The sequence below is a fragment of the Drosophila takahashii genome, unplaced genomic scaffold (assembly GCF_030179915.1).
Source record: "Drosophila takahashii strain IR98-3 E-12201 unplaced genomic scaffold, DtakHiC1v2 scaffold_137, whole genome shotgun sequence".
In the NCBI taxonomy this organism is placed as follows: domain Eukaryota; kingdom Metazoa; phylum Arthropoda; class Insecta; order Diptera; family Drosophilidae; genus Drosophila; species Drosophila takahashii.
The window spans coordinates 1-24670 of NW_027221655.1; the positions used below are offsets into that span (position 1 = coordinate 1).

Sequence of the window (24670 nt, forward strand, 5' to 3'; positions counted from 1 at the left end):
GCAGCTCCATGAGGCTTACGCCAAACACTTCTACGCATACCATTGTACCTTCCTACTCACTAAAGTTTCAAAATTTATATCACAAGTAATATAAATCATCTACTTTAGCGGTAATGTATAGGTATACAACTTAAGCGCCATCCATTTTAAGGGCTAGTTGCTTCGGCAGGTGAGTTGTTACACACTCCTTAGCGGATTTCGACTTCCATGATCACCGTCCTGCTGTTTTAAGCAACCAACGCCTTTCATGGTATCTGCATGAGTTGTTAATTTGGGCACCGTAACATTACGTTTGGTTCATCCCACAGCGCCAGTTCTGCTTACCAAAAGTGGCCCACTGGGCACATTATATCATAACCTTAAACTTCATATCAAGAAAGTTAAGGTTCTTACCCATTTAAAGTTTGAGAATAGGTTAAGATCGTTTCGACCCTAAGGCCTCTAATCATTCGCTTTACCAGATAAGATTATTTTATATAATATTAAAATGCACCAGCTATCCTGAGGGAAACTTCGGAAGGAACCAGCTACTAGATGGTTCGATTGGTCTTTCGCCCCTATACTCAATTCTGACAATCGATTTGCACGTCAGAACTGTTTCGGTCTTCCATCAGGGTTTCCCCTGACTTCAACCTGATCAAGTATAGTTCACCATCTTTCGGGTCACAGCATATATGCTCAAGGTACGTTCCAGTTAGAGGCATAAATAATATAAATATCATTATACATAACTATATAGAACGCCCCGGGATTGTGTTAATTAGCTATAAATAGTTAAAAAACTAATCCCATTATTAGTCAAGTTAATTACGCTATTAGGTTTATATCCCAATAACTTGCACATATGTTAGACTCCTTGGTCCGTGTTTCAAGACGGGTCCCGAAGGTATCCTGAATCTTTCGCATTGTTAATCCTACAAGTGCATATAATAAACACAAAAATCAATGATAATCATGCCATTATATAATTCCGAAAAATTAACGCACTGTATTCATATAAATCTATCAGCACTTTATCAAATTAATAACATTTATTCTGTGTTAAAATGCAAGCAATTTAATTTGAATAAACTATAAGTTATATTTTATGATAAATTTGGTATGCTAATAGATTACAATGTCCTTATATGGAAAAAATGCACACTATTATCATAATATTGTTTAAATATTACAATTTTAATGATGAATTTTCCATAACGGATATTCAGGTTCATCGGGCTTAACCTCTAAGCAGTTTCACGTACTGTTTAACTCTCTATTCAGAGTTCTTTTCAACTTTCCCTCACGGTACTTGTTTACTATCGGTCTCATGGTTATATTTAGTTTTAGATGGAGTTTACCACCCACTTAGTGCTGCACTATCAAGCAACACGACTCTTTGGAAACATCATCTAGTAATCATTAACGTTATACGGGCCTGGCACCCTCTATGGGTAAATGGCCTCATTTAAGAAGGACTTAAATCGTTAATTTCTCATACTAGAATATTGACGCTCCATACACTGCATCTCACATTTGCCATATAGACAAAGTGACTTAGTGCTGAACTGATTTCTTTTCGCTCGCCGCTACTAAGAAAATCCTTGTTAGTTTCTTTTCCTCCCCTAATTAATATGCTTAAATTCAGGGGGTAGTCCCATATGAGTTGAGGTTGTATATAACTTTTATTTGCAATTAATTCTTTATATATAATGATAAAACATTTTATTAAATTCGTTTAAAGCTGACGTATATATATATTAATGGCATTTATTTGTAACGAATTAACGAAGAATAATAATATTGTCAACGTTTTTCATATTTCAAATCATTAATAAGAGACAATTCTAGATAATATTTTATGCTAGACATTTCTCAGTATTATTTGATTGAAAAAGAAAATATTCCTCTTCGTTTTTCTCAAAGTTTAATTACTATTGTGAGATAATGTTTTTCATATATTTGTTAATATTATGAATAAAATAATTAAATTATTTTTATCCAATAATATACCATATGCTTATAAAATTTTATTATAAAATTTGTATAAACAACTTAATTAGCATAGTCTTACAACCCTCAACCATATGTAGTCCAAGCAGCACTATAAAATTAATTAAAGTACATAACAGCATGGACTGCGATATGCGTTCAAAATGTCGATGTTCATGTGTCCTGCAGTTCACACGATGACGCACAGTTTGCTGCGTTCTTCATCGACCCATGAGCCGAGTGATCCACCGCTTAGAGTTTTATAATATTGGTTTTAAATTTGGTCAAATATGTTTTTATTGAAAGAAATTAAAAATACACCATTTTACTGGCATATATCAATTCCTTCAATAAATGTATTTATATACCTAAAATAAATGCTGCGAAATGTCTTAGTTTTATATAAACAATATATATCAAAGTATTATTTGTAATGGCATTTGTTTGTTAATATATATTGATAATTTTATATAAAACATTAACCTGAAACCAGGTACAACATTGTATATTTTAGGTTGTTGCATTATCCAATGTATGATCATCATCAAATTAGTTGGCCAATACATCTCGCAACGCGTGTATATTATGGTCCATATACACACAAAAGTTTATAATAAATATATAAAATATATTTTATTATATTAATAATTCGATTTGCTTGTTCGAATTTTATGTTTGTTTCTATTTAATTTATTTGTAATAATATTATATTATTACAATATTTCGATTTGCTTGTTCGAAATTTATTTGATCTTTTACTTTTAAGATCATATTTTTGGTATAATTATTATTATAATTATTATGTATATATATATATATATTGGTAATTTGTATTAAATTTGTATTAACAAATTTTTTTATTAACGGTAAGGATATTATACAATAATGATCCTTCCGCAGGTTCACCTACGGAAACCTTGTTACGACTTTTACTTCCTCTAAATAATCAAGTTCGGTCAACTTTTGCGAAACAACCGTAACACACAAGGCGTCACAGTGATCACGTCCGGAGACCTCACTAAATAATTCAATCGGTAGTAGCGACGGGCGGTGTGTACAAAGGGCAGGGACGTAATCAATGCGAGTTAATGACTCACACTTACTGGGAATTCCAAGTTCATGTGAACAGTTTCAGTTCACAATCCCAAGCATGAAAGTGGTTCAGCGGTTTACCCGGACCTCTCGGTCTAGGAAATACACGTTGATACTTTCATTGTAGCGCGCGTGCAGCCCAGGACATCTAAGGGCATCACAGACCTGTTATTGCTCAATCTCATTATTGCTAGACGCAATTTGTCCATTTAAGAAGCTAGTGTCCTTATAATGGGACAAACCAACAGGTACGGCTCCACTTATATAAACACATTCAAACACAATAAACATTTTACTGCCACCATGAATGAAGGCTATATAAGCTTCAACACCATAATCCTGAAGATATCTATTTAATATATTTGAGTCTCGTTCGTTATCGGAATTAACCAGACAAATCACTCCACGAACTAAGAACGGCCATGCACCACCACCCATAGATTCGAGAAAGAGCTATCAATCTGTCTTACACACTTATGTTCGGACCTGGTAAGTTTTCCCGTGTTGAGTCAAATTAAGCCGCAGGCTCCACTCCTGGTGGTGCCCTTCCGTCAATTCCTTTAAGTTTCAGCTTTGCAACCATACTTCCCCCGGAGCCCAAAAGCTTTGGTTTCCCGGGAAGCGACTGAGAGAGCCATAAAAGTAGCTACACCCAATTGCTAGCTGGCATCGTTTATGGTTAGAACTAGGGCGGTATCTGATCGCCTTCGAACCTCTAACTTTCGTTCTTGATTAATGAAAACATCTTTGGCAAATGCTTTCGCTTAAGTTAGTCTTACGACGGTCCAAGAATTTCACCTCTCGCGTCGTAATACTAATGCCCCCAAACTGCTTCTATTAATCATTACCTCTTGATCTGAAAACCAATGAAAGCAGAACAGAGGTCTTATTTCATTATCCCATGCACAGAATATTCAGGCATTTGAAGCCTGCTTTAAGCACTCTAATTTGTTCAAAGTAATTGTACCGGCCCACAATAACACTCGTTTAAGAGCACTAATGCAGGTTTTTAAATAGGAGGAACATATGAAAAAATACAAGTATTTAAACACATATAAGAACTCCACCGGTAATACGCTTACATACATAAAGGTATAGTACTAACCACAATTGTAAGTTGTACTACCCGTATGAAGCACAAGTTCAACTACGAACGTTTTAACCGCAACAACTTTAATATACGCTATTGGAGCTGGAATTACCGCGGCTGCTGGCACCAGACTTGCCCTCCAATTGGTCCTTGTTAAAGGATTTAAAGTGTACTCATTCCAATTACAGGGCCTCGGATATGAGTCCTGTATTGTTATTTTTCGTCACTACCTCCCCGAGCTGGGAGTGGGTAATTTACGCGCCTGCTGCCTTCCTTAGATGTGGTAGCCGTTTCTCAGGCTCCCTCTCCGGAATCGAACCCTGATTCCCCGTTACCCGTTGCAACCATGGTAGTCCTAGATACTACCATCAAAAGTTGATAGGGCAGACATTTGAAAGATCTGTCGTCGGTACAAGACCATACGATCTGCATGTTATCTAGAGTTCAACCAATATAACGATCTTGCGATCGCTTGGTTTTAGCCTAATAAAAGCACATGTCCCATAAGGTTCATGTTTTAATTGCATGTATTAGCTCTAGAATTACCACAGTTATCCAAGTAACTGTTAACGATCTAAGGAACCATAACTGATATAATGAGCCTTTTGCGGTTTCACTTTTAATTCGTGTGTACTTAGACATGCATGGCTTAATCTTTGAGACAAGCATATAACTACTGGCAGGATCAACCAGAATAATGTTTTCGTTCATATTTCATTCATATTTTTTGAATAGAAATTAGTAATATAAATATAATAGATTTTATTTCCATTTTATATGTTCGGTTTTTCTTAAATATTGATTTTAATTCAATATTTTTTTTTTGCTTTGTGAAATAATTCTATTTTAATTCGAATACGGCCATTTTTATATGGCATTCGTATACGTTCTTTAATTTTACTTGTTTCGCCACTAATATAACAAGTTTATAATTGATGTTAAAGAAAAAGTACAACTTTTTTATAACACAATTTTCAATATATATTGTTCTTTCTATAAGTTTTTATTATATTATATATACATATTTCATTCTAAAATATCATTTTTGTTCAACATACATAATTATTGTATCCACACATGTACAATTTTTGTTTAACCAATATAAATATTGAGTTAAATCATTTGCATTTTGATGATAAATTTAAAATTTATCTTTTCCATATAACTCTCTGGTAATATATGATATAAAACCGAGCGCATATGAAATTATTTTGATCACTAATATTGCAATTATATTTTATTATAATGCTTTTTGTAAACACATTGTACCGGCAAGCGATACTCTGTGCCCAAACGACAGGGGATATAATAATTTAATATAAATTATCATATATACCTGCCACCAAAGATTAACGATAAAAGTCGGAAACAATTTGTTATTCTATATATAATAGAAACTTGACCTCTGTTTCACCTTATTATCATGGGTTTATAATATTAACCGCGTAGCCAAGTCTTAATTTCATTTAAGAAACAAATTTATACGGATAATATTTTGATTTTAATATATGTTGTTCTATTGATAACAAAAGTATATATTATAATATATTTTGTTCAATAGTAGATGGACTACTTACTGTACCATCCTTATTTTTTATTATTATTGATATACATTATATTGACAACAGCATATGATATTCATATGGTTTGTTCAATAATTAATTGGTGGACAACCACTGACCATCCTATAGTAGTTTTTGGCCACGACGTCTAAATATCGAAATTATTTAATTCCGTTTGCCACCCATACGATAGATATTAACTATCTATAATAATAATGTGTACGCATAAAATATTATATGTATATATATAGACCAACAGACAAGCACTTCACCCTATAGTAGTTTTTGGCCACGACGTCTATATATCGGGCATATTTAATTCTCTTTGCCACCCAACCAAAGATATTCACTTTTTTATATAAAGTATTATTTGATCATATTAATATAACCAATTATTTCTGCCATATTCATATAATTTCTTTATGAATTATTTTTTGGTCATATCCATATAATCTATATGCCGTATCCATATAATGAATACGGCATATCCATACAACTAGCCATATTTGTATGTCAATGTATATTTTATTATACATTTTTTTTCTTTATACATATAATATGGTATTTCCATATCGCTATAATTGAATTATATGTATAAGATATCATTTATATATAGCATTGCCAAAATAATATGATAAACATAAATTTTGAACAATACGGCCGGTCGGCGAGCACTGCCTCCCTATATATGTTTTTGGCCACGACGTCTAAATATTGGGTATTTTTCGTACTGCGGCCCCGGTGTATGTAAATTGGGCATATTTCGTACTGATGCCAACATATCTATATGACTCATTATTTTCTTCCATATCAATATAACTTCTTTTATTTCCATATTCAAGTAATTTCTTTATTTGCCATATCAATATAAAATATTTTTTGGTCATATTTATATAAACTATATGCCGTATCCATATAATGAATACGGCATATCCATACAACTAGCCATATTTGTATGTCAATGTATATTTTATTATACATTTTTTTTCTTTATACATATAATATGGTATTTCAATATCGCTATAATTGAATTATATGTATAAGATATCATTTATATATAGCATTGCCAAAATAATATGATAAACATAAATTTTGAACAATACGGCCGGTCGGCGAGCACTGCCTCCCTATATATGTTTTTGGCCACGACGTCTAAATATTGGGTATTTTTCGTACTGCGGCCCCGGTGTATGTAAATTGGGCATATTTCGTACTGATGCCAACATATCTATATGACTCATTATTTTCTTCCATATCAATATAACTTCTTTTATTTCCATATTCAGTAATTTCTTTATTTGCCATATCAATATAAAATATTTTTTGGTCATATTTATATAATCTATATGCCGTATCCATATAATGAATACGGCATATCCATACAACTAGCCATATTTGTATGTCAATGTATATTTTATTATACATTTTTTTTCTTTATACATATAATATGGTATTTCCATATCGCTATAATTGAATTATATGTATAAGATATCATTTATATATAGCATTGCCAAAATAATATGATAAACATAAATTTTGAACAATACGGCCGGTCGGCGAGCACTGCCTCCCTATATATGTTTTTGGCCACGACGTCTAAATATTGGGTATTTTTCGTACTGCGGCCCCGGTGTATGTAAATTGGGCATATTTCGTACTGATGCCAACATATCTTTATGACTCATTATTTTCTTCCATATCAATATAACTTCTTTTATTTCCATATTCAAGTAATTTCTTTATTTGCCATATCAATATAAAATATTTTTTGGTCATATTTATATAATCTATATGCCGTATCCATATAATGAATACGGCATATCCATACAACTAGCCATATTTGTATGTCAATGTATATTTTATTATACATTTTTTTTCTTTATACATATAATATGGTATTTCCATATCGCTATAATTGAATTATATGTATAAGATATCATTTATATATAGCATTGCCAAAATAATATGATAAACATAAATTTTGAACAATACGGCCGGTCGGCGAGCACTGCCTCCCTATATATGTTTTTGGCCACGACGTCTAAATATTGGGTATTTTTCGTACTGCGGCCCCGGTATATGTAAATTGGGCATATTTCGTACTGATGCCAACATATCTATATGACTCATTATTTTCTTCCATATCAATATAACTTCTTTTATTTCCATATTCAAGTAATTTCTTTATTTGCCATATCAATATAAAATATTTTTTGGTCATATTTATATAATCTATATGCCGTATCCATATAATGAATACGGCATATCCATACAACTAGCCATATTTGTATGTCAATGTATATTTTATTATACATTTTTTTTCTTTATACATATAATATGGTATTTCCATATTGCTATAATTGAATTATATGTATAAGATATCATTTATATATAGCATTGCCAAAATAATATGATAAACATAAATTTTGAACAATACGGCCGGTCGGCGAGCACTGCCTCCCTATATATGTTTTTGGCCACGACGTCTAAATATTGGGTATTTTTCGTACTGCGGCCCCGGTGTTGGTAATTTGGGCATATTTCGTACTGATGCCAACATATCTATATGACTCATTATTTTCTTCCATATCAATATAACTTCTTTTATTTCCATATTCAAGTAATTTCTTTATTTGCCATATCAATATAAAATATTTTTTGGTCATATTTATATAATCTATATGCCGTATCCATATAATGAATACGGCATATCCATACAACTAGCCATATTTGTATGTCAATGTATATTTTATTATACATTTTTTTCTTTATACATATAATATGGTATTTCCATATCGCTATAATTGAATTATATGTATAAGATATCATTTATATATAGCATTGCCAAAATAATATGATAAACATAAATTTTGAACAATACGGCCGGTCGGCGAGCACTGCCTCCCTATATATGTTTTTGGCCACGACGTCTAAATATTGGGTATTTATCGTACTGCGGCTCCGGTGTATGTAAATTGGGCATATTTCGTACTGATGCCACCATATCCATATAACTTATTTTTTGTTCTATATCTATATAATTATCCATATCCACACTAGAATTTAGTATTTATCCCATATCCATATAAATCATTATTTACCATATCAATATAAATAATATTTTTCCATATTCATACTAGAACTTATTATTTCTTTAATATTCATATAACTCAATATTTTTTCATATCCATACTAGAACTTATTCTTTTTCCCATATCCATACTAGAACTTATAAATTTTCCCATATTCATATAACTAATTTTTTTCATATCCATACTAGAACATTATATTTTTGCCATATCTCTACAACTCATTTTATTCCATATCCATACTAGAACTTATTATTTCTTAAATATCCATATAACTTAATATTTTTCCATATCCATACCAGAACTTTTTATTTTTCCCATATCCATAGAACTAATTTTTTTCATATCCATACTAGAACCTAATTTTCTTCCTATATCCATATAACTTATTATTTACTATTACAATATAATTAATTTTTTCCATATCCATACTAGAGCTTATTATCTCTTCAATATCCATAAAACTCAATATTTTTTCATATCCATACTAGAACTGATTATTTTTCCCATATCCATACTAGAACTCAGTATTCTTCCCATATCCATACTACAACTTAGTATTTTTCCCATATGCATATAACTCATTATTTAGCATATCAATATAACTAATTTTTTTCCATATCCATACTAGAACTTATTATTTCTTTAATATCCATATAACTCAATATTTTTTTATATCCATACTAGAACTTATTATTTTTCCCATATCCATACTAGAACTTATAAATTTTCCCATATTCATATAACTAATTTTTTTCATATCCATACTAGAACATTAAATTTTTTGCCATATCTATATAACTCATTTTATTCCATATCCATACTAGAACTTATTATTTCTTTAATATCCATATAACTCAATATTTTTTCATATCCATACTAGAACTTATCATTTTTCCCATATTCATATAACTCATTTTTCCATATCCATACTAGAACTCTGTATTCTTTTCCATATCCATATAACTCATTTTTTTTTCATATCCATACTAGAAATTATTATTTTTCCCATATCCACATAACTCATTTTTTTCATATCCATACTAGAACTTGTTATTTTTCCCATATCCATATAACTCATTTTTTTCATATCCATACTAGAACTTAATATTATTTTCATATCCATATAACTCATGTTTGGACTTGGAATATTTTTATACACGTCACTAATAGGATGACGATTCAATCATCTATTTTAAGAGGATACATATGACTTGCATATGTCTCTTACTTGTATGTTCGGACTTAGAATATTTTTATACACGTCACTAATAGGATGACGATTCAGTTGGCTACCTTAAGAGGTACATATACTTGCATATGTCTCTTACTTGTATGTTCGGACTTAGAATATTTTTATACACGTCACTAATAGGATGACGATTCAGTTGGCTACCTTAAGAGGTACATATACTTGCATATGTCTCTTATTTGCATGTTCGGACTTAGAATATTTTTATACGCGTCACTAATAGGATGACGATTCAGTTGGCTACCTTAAGAGGTACATATACTTGCATATGTCTCTTACTTGTATGTTCGGACTTAGAATATTTTTATACACGTCACTAATAGGATGACGATTCAGTTGGCTACCTTAAGAGGTACATATACTTGCATATGTCTCTTACTTGTATGTTCGGACTTAGAATATTTTTATACACGTCACTAATAGGATGACGATTCAGTTGGCTACCTTAAGAGGTACATATACTTGCATATGTCTCTTACTTGTATGTTCGGACTTAGAATATTTGTATACACGTCACTAATAGGATGACGATTCAGTTGGCTACCTTAAGAAGTACATATACTTGCATATGTCTCTTATTTGCATGTTCGGACTTAGAATATTTTTATACGCGTCACTAATAGGATGACGATACATATGGCTACCATTGTTAAATATATTTAAATAAAATTTATTTAAATATAATTATTATTTTATATATATATATTTTATATATATATATATTCTGACTTAAAAAAGCCAAACAAAATAAACACAATTAAATTTATGTTTATTATCGAATCATCAAGCAAAGGATAAGCTTCAGTGGATCGCAGTATGGCAGCTGCTCAACCACTTACAACACCTTGCCTGTTACAAAAGTCGTTTACAATTGATTCTAGGCTTTGTCATTGTATTAAATAATGCTTTTATATGTAACTAGCGCGGCATCAGGTGATCGAAGATCCTCCCAATTTACTATGTTACAAATTACATTGGCATCACATCCATTGTCGTTTATAAAGTAAATTATAAACTTTAAATGGTTTAGAAGCCATACAATGCAAATTGCCCCTTATTTATCATTGCAGTCCAGCACGGATACGACCTTAGAGGCGTTCAGGCATAATCCAACGGACGTAGCGTCATACCACTGTTCGCTCGAACAAGTATTGTGCCATTGGTCCGTACCTGCGGTTCCTCTCGTACTACGCAGGAATGCTGTCGCAACAACGTTTTGTCATTAGTAGGGTAAAACTAACCTGTCTCACGACGGTCTAAACCCAGCTCACGTTCCCTTGCATGGGTGAACAATCCAACGCTTGGTGAATTTTGCTTCACAATGATAGGAAGAGCCGACATCGAAGGATCAAAAAGCGACGTCGCTATGAACGCTTGGCCGCCACAAGCCAGTTATCCCTATGGTAACTTTTCTGACACCTCTTGTTAAAAACTCTTTAAACCAAAAGGATCGATAGGCCGAGCTTTTGCTGTCCCTGTGTGTACTGAACACCGAGATCAAGTCAGCATTTGCCCTTTTGCTCTATGTGTGGTTTCTGTCCGCACTGAGCTGGCCTTGGGACACCTCCGTTATTATTTGAGAGATGTACCGCCCCAGTCAAACTCCCTACCTGGCAATGTCCTTGAATTGGATCATACCTGAGTAATTGGAGTTATACCAAATTTTCAAATCAAAAATACATAAATGCACCGTTTTATTAAAGAATTTGTTTGCGATTATATAACAAACTCGTGATACTTTGATCAAGAAGCTTGCATCAAAACCCAATACCATAAGATATAATAAATATATCCGTATAATGGCTAGGAAATGATACACGTTCCATTTAATCAAGTAAGTAAGGAAACAATAAGAGTAGTGGTATTTCATTGACGATACCAAACCGAAGTCTAATATCTCCCACTTATTCTACACCTCTTATGTCTCCTTACACTGCCAGATTAGAGTCAAGCTCAAAAGGGTCTTCTTTCCCCGCTAATTATTCCAAGCCCGTTCCCTTGGCTGTGGTTTCGCTAGATAGTAGATAGGGACAGTAGGAATCTCGTTAATCCATTCATGCGCGTCACTAATTAGATGACGAGGCATTTGGCTACCTTAAGAGAGTCATAGTTACTCCCGCCGTTGACCCGCGCTTACTTGAATTTCTTCACTTTGACATTCAGAGCACTGGGCAGAAATCACATTGTGTCAACACCCGCTAGGGCCATCACAATGCTTTGTTTTAATTAGACAGTCGGATTCCCCAAGTCCGTGCCAGTTCTGAATTGATTGTTAATTGATAATCGTTATAATTAATAAGAACTAATTGGTTTGACCCAATTAGTATTCTTAAAAATTTTAGCAAGAAAGTTCCACAATTGGCTACGTAACTAACTATCCGGGGAACAAGTAACTAACATAAATGCTAGAAACTCTATTTACCCAGAACGAGCACATAAACCATGTTATTGTTTCCCAATCAAGCCCGACTATCTCAATCTTCAGAGCCAATCCTTATCCCGAAGTTACGGATCTAATTTGCCGACTTCCCTTACCTACATTATTCTATCGACTAGAGACTCTTCACCTTGGAGACCAGCTGCGGATATTGGTACGGCCTGTTGAGAAGTTTGCGTGTCCCCACCATAAATTTTCAAGGTCCGAGGAGAAAATATCGACACAACAGTATATGTCATGCTCTTCTAGCCCATCTACCATATCTCTCTGCGAAAGACTTCCATGGTAGTACGGCTATAAAACAGAAAAGAAAACTCTTCCGATATCTCTCGACGGCTTCTTTATGGTCGTTCCTGTTGCCAGGATGAGCACGAGGCCCATATTTAATAACAAACGGATACTCAACAGGTTACGGAATTGGAACCGTATTCCCTTTCGTTCAAAATTATTCAAGTATATTATATTAGCTTGATTTGTATATATTGCGTTTTTGGTTTTACTTGAAAATTTTCGGCTTTCGCCTTGAACTTAGGACCGACTAACTCGTGATCAACCACTGTTCACACGAAACCCTTCTCCACTTCAGTCCTCCAAGGTCTCATTCGATTATTTGCTACTACCACCAAGATCTGTACCAATGGCAGCTCCATGCAGGCTTACGCCAAACACTTCTACGCATACCATTGTACCTTCCTACTCACTAAAGTTTCAAAATTTATATCACAAGTAATATAAATCATCTACTTTAGCGGTAATGTATAGGTATACAACTTAAGCGCCATCCATTTTAAGGGCTAGTTGCTTCGGCAGGTGAGTTGTTACACACTCCTTAGCGGATTTCGACTTCCATGATCACCGTCCTGCTGTTTTAAGCAACCAACGCCTTTCATGGTATCTGCATGAGTTGTTAATTTGGGCACCGTAACATTACGTTTGGTTCATCCCACAGCGCCAGTTCTGCTTACCAAAAGTGGCCCACTGGGCACATTATATCATAACCTTAAACTTCATATCAAGAAAGTTAAGGTTCTTACCCATTTAAAGTTTGAGAATAGGTTAAGATCGTTTCGACCCTAAGGCCTCTAATCATTCGCTTTACCAGATAAGATTATTTTATATAATATTAAAATGCACCAGCTATCCTGAGGGAAACTTCGGAAGGAACCAGCTACTAGATGGTTCGATTGGTCTTTCGCCCCTATACTCAATTCTGACAATCGATTTGCACGTCAGAACTGTTTCGGTCTTCCATCAGGGTTTCCCCTGACTTCAACCTGATCAAGTATAGTTCACCATCTTTCGGGTCACAGCATATATGCTCAAGGTACGTTCCAGTTAGAGGCATAAATAATATAAATATCATTATACATAACTATATAGAACGCCCCGGGATTGTGTTAATTAGCTATAAATAGTTAAAAAACTAATCCCATTATTAGTCAAGTTAATTACGCTATTAGGTTTATATCCCAATAACTTGCACATATGTTAGACTCCTTGGTCCGTGTTTCAAGACGGGTCCCGAAGGTATCCTGAATCTTTCGCATTGTTAATCCTACAAGTGCATATAATAAACACAAAAATCAATGATAATCATGCCATTATATAATTCCGAAAAATTAACGCACTGTATTCATATAAATCTATCAGCACTTTATCAAATTAATAACATTTATTCTGTGTTAAAATGCAAGCAATTTAATTTGAATAAACTATAAGTTATATTTTATGATAAATTTGGTATGCTAATAGATTACAATGTCCTTATATGGAAAAAATGCACACTATTATCATAATATTGTTTAAATATTACAATTTTAATGATGAATTTTCCATAACGGATATTCAGGTTCATCGGGCTTAACCTCTAAGCAGTTTCACGTACTGTTTAACTCTCTATTCAGAGTTCTTTTCAACTTTCCCTCACGGTACTTGTTTACTATCGGTCTCATGGTTATATTTAGTTTTAGATGGAGTTTACCACCCACTTAGTGCTGCACTATCAAGCAACACGACTCTTTGGAAACATCATCTAGTAATCATTAACGTTATACGGGCCTGGCACCCTCTATGGGTAAATGGCCTCATTTAAGAAGGACTTAAATCGTTAATTTCTCATACTAGAATATTGACGCTCCATACACTGCATCTCACATTTGCCATATAGACAAAGTGACTTAGTGCTGAACTGATTTCTTTTCGCTCGCCGCTACTAAGAAAATCCTTGTTAGTTTCTTTTCCTCCCCTAATTAATATGCTTAAATTCAGGGGGTAGTCCCATATGAGTTGAGGTTGTATATAACTTTTATTTGCAATTAATTCTTTATATATAATGATAAAACATTTTATTAAATTCGTTTAAAGCTGACGTATATATATATTAATGGCATTTATTTGTAACGAATTAACGAAGAATAATAATATTGTCAACGTTTTTCATATTTCAAATCATTAATAAGAGACAATTCTAGATAATATTTTATGCTAGACATTTCTCAGTATTATTTGATTGAAAAAGAAAATATTCCTCTTCGTTTTTCTCAAAGTTTAATTACTATTGTGAGATAATGTTTTTCATATATTTGTTAATATTATGAATAAAATAATTAAATTATTTTTATCCAATAATATACCATATGCTTATAAAATTTTATTATAAAATTTGTATAAACAACTTAATTAGCATAGTCTTACAACCCTCAACCATATGTAGTCCAAGCAGCACTATAAAATTAATTAAAGTACATAACAGCATGGACTGCGATATGCGTTCAAAATGTCGATGTTCATGTGTCCTGCAGTTCACACGATGACGCACAGTTTGCTGCGTTCTTCATCGACCCATGAGCCGAGTGATCCACCGCTTAGAGTTTTATAATATTGGTTTTAAATTTGGTCAAATATGTTTTTATTGAAAGAAATTAAAAATACACCATTTTACTGGCATATATCAATTCCTTCAATAAATGTATTTATATACCTAAAATAAATGCTGCGAAATGTCTTAGTTTTATATAAACAATATATATCAAAGTATTATTTGTAATGGCATTTGTTTGTTAATATATATTGATAATTTTATATAAAACATTAACCTGAAACCAGGTACAACATTGTATATTTTAGGTTGTTGCATTATCCAATGTATGATCATCATCAAATTAGTTGGCCAATACATCTCGCAACGCGTGTATATTATGGTCCATATACACACAAAAGTTTATAATAAATATATAAAATATATTTTATTATATTAATAATTCGATTTGCTTGTTCGAATTTTATGTTTGTTTCTATTTAATTTATTTGTAATAATATTATATTATTACAATATTTCGATTTGCTTGTTCGAAATTTATTTGATCTTTTACTTTTAAGATCATATTTTTGGTATAATTATTATTATAATTATTATGTATATATATATATATATTGGTAATTTGTATTAAATTTGTATTAACAAATTTTTTTATTAACGGTAAGGATATTATACAATAATGATCCTTCCGCAGGTTCACCTACGGAAACCTTGTTACGACTTTTACTTCCTCTAAATAATCAAGTTCGGTCAACTTTTGCGAAACAACCGTAACACACAAGGCGTCACAGTGATCACGTCCGGAGACCTCACTAAATAATTCAATCGGTAGTAGCGACGGGCGGTGTGTACAAAGGGCAGGGACGTAATCAATGCGAGTTAATGACTCACACTTACTGGGAATTCCAAGTTCATGTGAACAGTTTCAGTTCACAATCCCAAGCATGAAAGTGGTTCAGCGGTTTACCCGGACCTCTCGGTCTAGGAAATACACGTTGATACTTTCATTGTAGCGCGCGTGCAGCCCAGGACATCTAAGGGCATCACAGACCTGTTATTGCTCAATCTCATTATTGCTAGACGCAATTTGTCCATTTAAGAAGCTAGTGTCCTTATAATGGGACAAACCAACAGGTACGGCTCCACTTATATAAACACATTCAAACACAATAAACATTTTACTGCCACCATGAATGAAGGCTATATAAGCTTCAACACCATAATCCTGAAGATATCTATTTAATATATTTGAGTCTCGTTCGTTATCGGAATTAACCAGACAAATCACTCCACGAACTAAGAACGGCCATGCACCACCACCCATAGATTCGAGAAAGAGCTATCAATCTGTCTTACACACTTATGTTCGGACCTGGTAAGTTTTCCCGTGTTGAGTCAAATTAAGCCGCAGGCTCCACTCCTGGTGGTGCCCTTCCGTCAATTCCTTTAAGTTTCAGCTTTGCAACCATACTTCCCCCGGAGCCCAAAAGCTTTGGTTTCCCGGGAAGCGACTGAGAGAGCCATAAAAGTAGCTACACCCAATTGCTAGCTGGCATCGTTTATGGTTAGAACTAGGGCGGTATCTGATCGCCTTCGAACCTCTAACTTTCGTTCTTGATTAATGAAAACATCTTTGGCAAATGCTTTCGCTTAAGTTAGTCTTACGACGGTCCAAGAATTTCACCTCTCGCGTCGTAATACTAATGCCCCCAAACTGCTTCTATTAATCATTACCTCTTGATCTGAAAACCAATGAAAGCAGAACAGAGGTCTTATTTCATTATCCCATGCACAGAATATTCAGGCATTTGAAGCCTGCTTTAAGCACTCTAATTTGTTCAAAGTAATTGTACCGGCCCACAATAACACTCGTTTAAGAGCACTAATGCAGGTTTTTAAATAGGAGGAACATATGAAAAAATACAAGTATTTAAACACATATAAGAACTCCACCGGTAATACGCTTACATACATAAAGGTATAGTACTAACCACAATTGTAAGTTGTACTACCCGTATGAAGCACAAGTTCAACTACGAACGTTTTAACCGCAACAACTTTAATATACGCTATTGGAGCTGGAATTACCGCGGCTGCTGGCACCAGACTTGCCCTCCAATTGGTCCTTGTTAAAGGATTTAAAGTGTACTCATTCCAATTACAGGGCCTCGGATATGAGTCCTGTATTGTTATTTTTCGTCACTACCTCCCCGAGCTGGGAGTGGGTAATTTACGCGCCTGCTGCCTTCCTTAGATGTGGTAGCCGTTTCTCAGGCTCCCTCTCCGGAATCGAACCCTGATTCCCCGTTACCCGTTGCAACCATGGTAGTCCTAGATACTACCATCAAAAGTTGATAGGGCAGACATTTGAAAGATCTGTCGTCGGTACAAGACCATACGATCTGCATGTTATCTAGAGTTCAACCAATATAACGATCTTGCGATCGCTTGGTTTTAGCCTAATAAAAGCACATGTCCCATAAGGTTCATGTTTTAATTGCATGTATTAGCTCTAGAATTACCACAGTTATCCAAGTAACTGTTAACGATCTAAGGAACCATAACTGATATAATGAGCCTTTTGCGGTTTCACTTTTAATTCGTGTGTACTTAGACATGCATGGCTTAATCTTTGAGACAAGCATATAACTACTGGCAGGATCAACCAGAATAATGTTTTCGTTCATATTTCATTCATATTTTTTGAATAGAAATTAGTAATATAAATATAATAGATTTTATTTCCATTTTATATGTTCGGTTTTTCTTAAATATTGATTTTAATTCAATATTTTTTTTTTGCTTTGTGAAATAATTCTATTTTAATTCGAATACGGCCATTTTTATATGGCATTCGTATACGTTCTTTAATTTTTACTTGTTTCGCCACTAATATAACAAGTTTATAATTGATGTTAAAGAAAAAGTACAACTTTTTTATAACACAATTTTCAATATATATTGTTCTTTCTATAAGTTTTTATTATATTATATATACATATTTCATTCTAAAATATCATTTTTGTTCAACATACATAATTATTGTATCCACACATGTACAATTTTTGTTTAACCAATATAAATATTGAGTTAAATCATTTGCATTTTGATGATAAATTTAAAATTTATCTTTTCCATATAACTCTCTGGTAATATATGATATAAAACCGAGCGCATATGAAATTATTTTGATCACTAATATTGCAATTATATTTTATTATAATGCTTTTTGTAAACACATTGTACCGGCAAGCGATACTCTGTGCCCAAACGACAGGGGATATAATAATTTAATATAAATTATCATATATACCTGCCACCAAAGATTAACGATAAAAGTCGGAAACAATTTGTTATTCTATATATAATAGAAACTTGACCTCTGTTTCACCTTATTATCATGGGTTTATAATATTAACCGCGTAGCCAAGTCTTAATTTCATTTAAGAAACAAATTTATACGGATAATATTTTGATTTTAATATATGTTGTTCTATTGATAACAAAAGTATATATTATAATATATTTTGTTCAATAGTAGATGGACTACTTACTGTACCATCCTTATTTTTTATTATTATTGATATACATTATATTGACAACAGCATATGATATTCATATGGTTTGTTCAATAATTAATTGGTGGACAACCACTGACCATCCTATAGTAGTTTTTGGCCACGACGTCTAAATATCGAAATTATTTAATTCCGTTTGCCACCCATACGATAGATATTAACTATCTATAATAATAATGTGTACGCATAAAATATTATATGTATATATATAGACCAACAGACAAGCACTTCACCCTATAGTAGTTTTTGGCCACGACGTCTATATATCGGGCATATTTAATTCTCTTTGCCACCCAACCAAAGATATTCACTTTTTTATATAAAGTATTATTTGATCATATTAATATAACCAATTATTTCTGCCATATTCATATAATTTCTTTATGAATTATTTTTTGGTCATATCCATATAATCTATATGCCGTATCCATATAATGAATACGGCATATCCATACAACTAGCCATATTTGTATGTCAATGTATATTTTATTATACATTTTTTTTCTTTATACATATAATATGGTATTTCCATATCGCTATAATTGAATTATATGTATAAGATATCATTTATATATAGCATTGCCAAAATAATATGATAAACATAAATTTTGAACAATACGGCCGGTCGGCGAGCACTGCCTCCCTATATATGTTTTTGGCCACGACGTCTAAATATTGGGTATTTTTCGTACTGCGGCCCCGGTGTATGTAAATTGGGCATATTTCGTACTGATGCCAACATATCTATATGACTCATTATTTTCTTCCATATCAATATAACTTCTTTTATTTCCATATTCAAGTAATTTCTTTATTTGCCATATCAATATAAAATATTTTTTGGTCATATTTATATAATCTATATGCCGTATCCATATAATGAATACGGCATATCCATACAACTAGCCATATTTGTATGTCAATGTATATTTTATTATACATTTTTTTTCTTTATACATATAATATGGTATTTCCATATCGCTATAATTGAATTATATGTATAAGATATCATTTATATATAGCATTGCCAAAATAATATGATAAACATAAATTTTGAACAATACGGCCGGTCGGCGAGCACTGCCTCCCTATATATGTTTTTGGCCACGACGTCTAAATATTGGGTATTTTTCGTACTGCGGCCCCGGTGTATGTAAATTGGGCATATTTCGTACTGATGCCAACATATCTATATGACTCATTATTTTCTTCCATATCAATATAACTTCTTTTATTTCCATATTCAAGTAATTTCTTTATTTGCCATATCAATATAAAATATTTTTTGGTCATATTTATATAATCTATATGCCGTATCCATATAATGAATACGGCATATCCATACAACTAGCCATATTTGTATGTCAATGTATATTTTATTATACATTTTTTTTCTTTATACATATAATATGGTATTTCCATATCGCTATAATTGAATTATATGTATAAGATATCATTTATATATAGCATTGCCAAAATAATATGATAAACATAAATTTTGAACAATACGGCCGGTCGGCGAGCACTGCCTCCCTATATATGTTTTTGGCCACGACGTCTAAATATTGGGTATTTTTCGTACTGCGGCCCCGGTGTATGTAAATTGGGCATATTTCGTACTGATGCCAACATATTTATATGACTCATTATTTTCTTCCATATCAATATAACTTCTTTTATTTCCATATTCAAGTAATTTCTTTATTTGCCATATCAATATAAAATATTTTTTGGTCATATTTATATAATCTATATGCCGTATCCATATAATGAATACGGCATATCCATACAACTAGCCATATTTGTATGTCAATGTATATTTTATTATACATTTTTTTTCTTTATACATATAATATGGTATTTCCATATCGCTATAATTGAATTATATGTATAAGATATCATTTATATATAGCATTGCCAAAATAATATGATAAACATAAATTTTGAACAATACGGCCGGTCGGCGAGCACTGCCTCCCTATATATGTTTTTGGCCACGACGTCTAAATATTGGGTATTTTTCGTACTGCGGCCCCGGTATATGTAAATTGGGCATATTTCGTACTGATGCCAACATATCTATATGACTCATTATTTTCTTCCATATCAATATAACTTCTTTTATTTCCATATTCAAGTAATTTCTTTATTTGCCATATCAATATAAAATATTTTTTGGTCATATTTATATAATCTATATGCCGTATCCATATAATGAATACGGCATATCCATACAACTAGCCATATTTGTATGTCAATGTATATTTTATTATACATTTTTTTTCTTTATACATATAATATGGTATTTCCATATTGCTATAATTGAATTATATGTATAAGATATCATTTATATATAGCATTGCCAAAATAATATGATAAACATAAATTTTGAACAATACGGCCGGTCGGCGAGCACTGCCTCCCTATATATGTTTTTGGCCACGACGTCTAAATATTGGGTATTTTTCGTACTGCGGCCCCGGTGTTGGTAATTTGGGCATATTTCGTACTGATGCCAACATATCTATATGACTCATTATTTTCTTCCATATCAATATAACTTCTTTTATTTCCATATTCAAGTAATTTCTTTATTTGCCATATCAATATAAAATATTTTTTGGTCATATTTATATAATCTATATGCCGTATCCATATAATGAATACGGCATATCCATACAACTAGCCATATTTGTATGTCAATGTATATTTTATTATACATTTTTTTTCTTTATACATATAATATGGTATTTCCATATCGCTATAATTGAATTATATGTATAAGATATCATTTATATATAGCATTGCCAAAATAATATGATAAACATAAATTTTGAACAATACGGCCGGTCGGCGAGCACTGCCTCCCTATATATGTTTTTGGCCACGACGTCTAAATATTGGGTATTTATCGTACTGCGGCTCCGGTGTATGTAAATTGGGCATATTTCGTACTGATGCCACCATATCCATATAACTTATTTTTTGTTCTATATCTATATAATTATCCATATCCACACTAGAATTTAGTATTTATCCCATATCCATATAAATCATTATTTACCATATCAATATAAATAATATTTTTCCATATTCATACTAGAACTTATTATTTCTTTAATATTCATATAACTCAATATTTTTTCATATCCATACTAGAACTTATTCTTTTTCCCATATCCATACTAGAACTTATAAATTTTCCCATATTCATATAACTAATTTTTTTCATATCCATACTAGAACATTATATTTTTGCCATATCTCTACAACTCATTTTATTCCATATCCATACTAGAACTTATTATTTCTTAAATATCCATATAACTTAATATTTTTCCATATCCATACCAGAACTTTTTATTTTTCCCATATCCATAGAACTAATTTTTTTCATATCCATACTAGAACCTAATTTTCTTCCTATATCCATATAACTTATTATTTACTATTACAATATAATTAATTTTTTCCATATCCATACTAGAGCTTATTATCTCTTCAATATCCATAAAACTCAATATTTTTTCATATCCATACTAGAACTGATTATTTTTCCCATATCCATACTAGAACTCAGTATTCTTCCCATATCCATACTACAACTTAGTATTTTTCCCATATGCATATAACTCATTATTTAGCATATCAATATAACTAATTTTTTTCCATATCCATACTAGAACTTATTATTTCTTTAATATCCATATAACTCAATATTTTTTTATATCCATACTAGAACTTATTATTTTTCCCATATCCATACTAGAACTTATAAATTTTCCCATATTCATATAACTAATTTTTTTCATATCCATACTAGAACATTAAATTTTTTGCCATATCTATATAACTCATTTTATTCCATATCCATACTAGAACTTATTATTTCTTTAATATCCATATAACTCAATATTTTTTCATATCCATACTAGAACTTATCATTTTTCCCATATTCATATAACTCATTTTTCCATATCCATACTAGAACTCTGTATTCTTTTCCATATCCATATAACTCATTTTTTTTTCATATCCATACTAGAAATTATTATTTTTCCCATATCCACATAACTCATTTTTTTCATATCCATACTAGAACTTGTTATTTTTCCCATATCCATATAACTCATTTTTTTCATATCCATACTAGAACTTAATATTATTTTCATATCCATATAACTCATGTTTGGACTTGGAATATTTTTATACACGTCACTAATAGGATGACGATTCAATCATCTATTTTAAGAGGAACATTGACTTGCATATGTCTCTTACTTGCATGTTCGGACTTAGAATATTTTTATACACGTCACTAATAGGATGACGATTCAGTTGGCTACCTTAAGAGGTACATATACTTGCATATGTCTCTTACTTGTATGTTCGGACTTAGAATATTTTTATACACGTCACTAATAGGATGACGATTCAGTTGGCTACCTTAAGAGGTACATATACTTGCATATGTCTCTTATTTGCATGTTCGGACTTAGAATATTTTTATACGCGTCACTAATAGGATGACGATTCAGTTGGCTACCTTAAGAGGTACATATACTTGCATATGTCTCTTACTTGTATGTTCGGACTTAGAATATTTTTATACACGTCACTAATAGGATGACGATTCAGTTGGCTACCTTAAGAGGTACATATACTTGCATATGTCTCTTACTTGTATGTTCGGACTTAGAATATTTTTATACACGTCACTAATAGGATGACGATTCAGTTGGCTACCTTAAGAGGTACATATACTTGCATATGTCTCTTACTTGTATGTTCGGACTTAGAATATTTGTATACACGTCACTAATAGGATGACGATTCAGTTGGCTACCTTAAGAAGTACATATACTTGCATATGTCTCTTATTTGCATGTTCGGACTTAGAATATTTTTATACGCGTCACTAATAGGATGACGATACATATGGCTACCATTGTTAAATATATTTAAATAAAATTTATTTAAATATAATTATTATTTTATATATATATATTTTATATATATATATATTCTGACTTAAAAAAGCCAAACAAAATAAACACAATTAAATTTATGTTTATTATCGAATCATCAAGCAAAGGATAAGCTTCAGTGGATCGCAGTATGGCAGCTGCTCAACCACTTACAACACCTTGCCTGTTACAAAAGTCGTTTACAATTGATTCTAGGCTTTGTCATTGTATTAAATAATGCTTTTATATGTAACTAGCGCGGCATCAGGTGATCGAAGATCCTCCCAATTTACTATGTTACAAATTACATTGGCATCACATCCATTGTCGTTTATAAAGTAAATTATAAACTTTAAATGGTTTAGAAGCCATACAATGCAAATTGCCCCTTATTTATCATTGCAGTCCAGCACGGATACGACCTTAGAGGCGTTCAGGCATAATCCAACGGACGTAGCGTCATACCACTGTTCGCTCGAACAAGTATTGTGCCATTGGTCCGTACCTGCGGTTCCTCTCGTACTACGCAGGAATGCTGTCGCAACAACGTTTTGTCATTAGTAGGGTAAAACTAACCTGTCTCACGACGGTCTAAACCCAGCTCACGTTCCCTTGCATGGGTGAACAATCCAACGCTTGGTGAATTTTGCTTCACAATGATAGGAAGAGCCGACATCGAAGGATCAAAAAGCGACGTCGCTATGAACGCTTGGCCGCCACAAGCCAGTTATCCCTATGGTAACTTTTCTGACACCTCTTGTTAAAAACTCTTTAAACCAAAAGGATCGATAGGCCGAGCTTTTGCTGTCCCTGT

General features: G+C 32.3%; 5 non-coding genes across 5 annotated transcripts; all 5 read right to left on the bottom strand.

Annotated features, from left to right (window-relative positions):
- Positions 1-2052: 2052 nt before the first annotated feature.
- LOC138914183 (5.8S ribosomal RNA) lies at positions 2053-2231 on the bottom strand. Its single transcript, XR_011420048.1, has one exon. It is a non-coding gene; the product is annotated as a 5.8S ribosomal RNA (ribosomal RNA).
- Positions 2232-2854: 623 nt separating this feature from the next.
- Positions 2855-4849, bottom strand: LOC138914194 (small subunit ribosomal RNA). The gene has a single exon (XR_011420058.1). It is a non-coding gene; the product is annotated as a small subunit ribosomal RNA (ribosomal RNA).
- A 5982-nt stretch (positions 4850-10831) lies between these two features.
- On the bottom strand, positions 10832-14788 carry LOC138914187 (large subunit ribosomal RNA). The gene has a single exon (XR_011420052.1). It is a non-coding gene; the product is annotated as a large subunit ribosomal RNA (ribosomal RNA).
- A 398-nt stretch (positions 14789-15186) lies between these two features.
- Positions 15187-15365, bottom strand: LOC138914191 (5.8S ribosomal RNA). Its single transcript, XR_011420054.1, has one exon. It is a non-coding gene; the product is annotated as a 5.8S ribosomal RNA (ribosomal RNA).
- Positions 15366-15988: 623 nt separating this feature from the next.
- LOC138914184 (small subunit ribosomal RNA) lies at positions 15989-17983 on the bottom strand. The gene has a single exon (XR_011420049.1). It is a non-coding gene; the product is annotated as a small subunit ribosomal RNA (ribosomal RNA).
- Positions 17984-24670: the final 6687 nt, after the last annotated feature.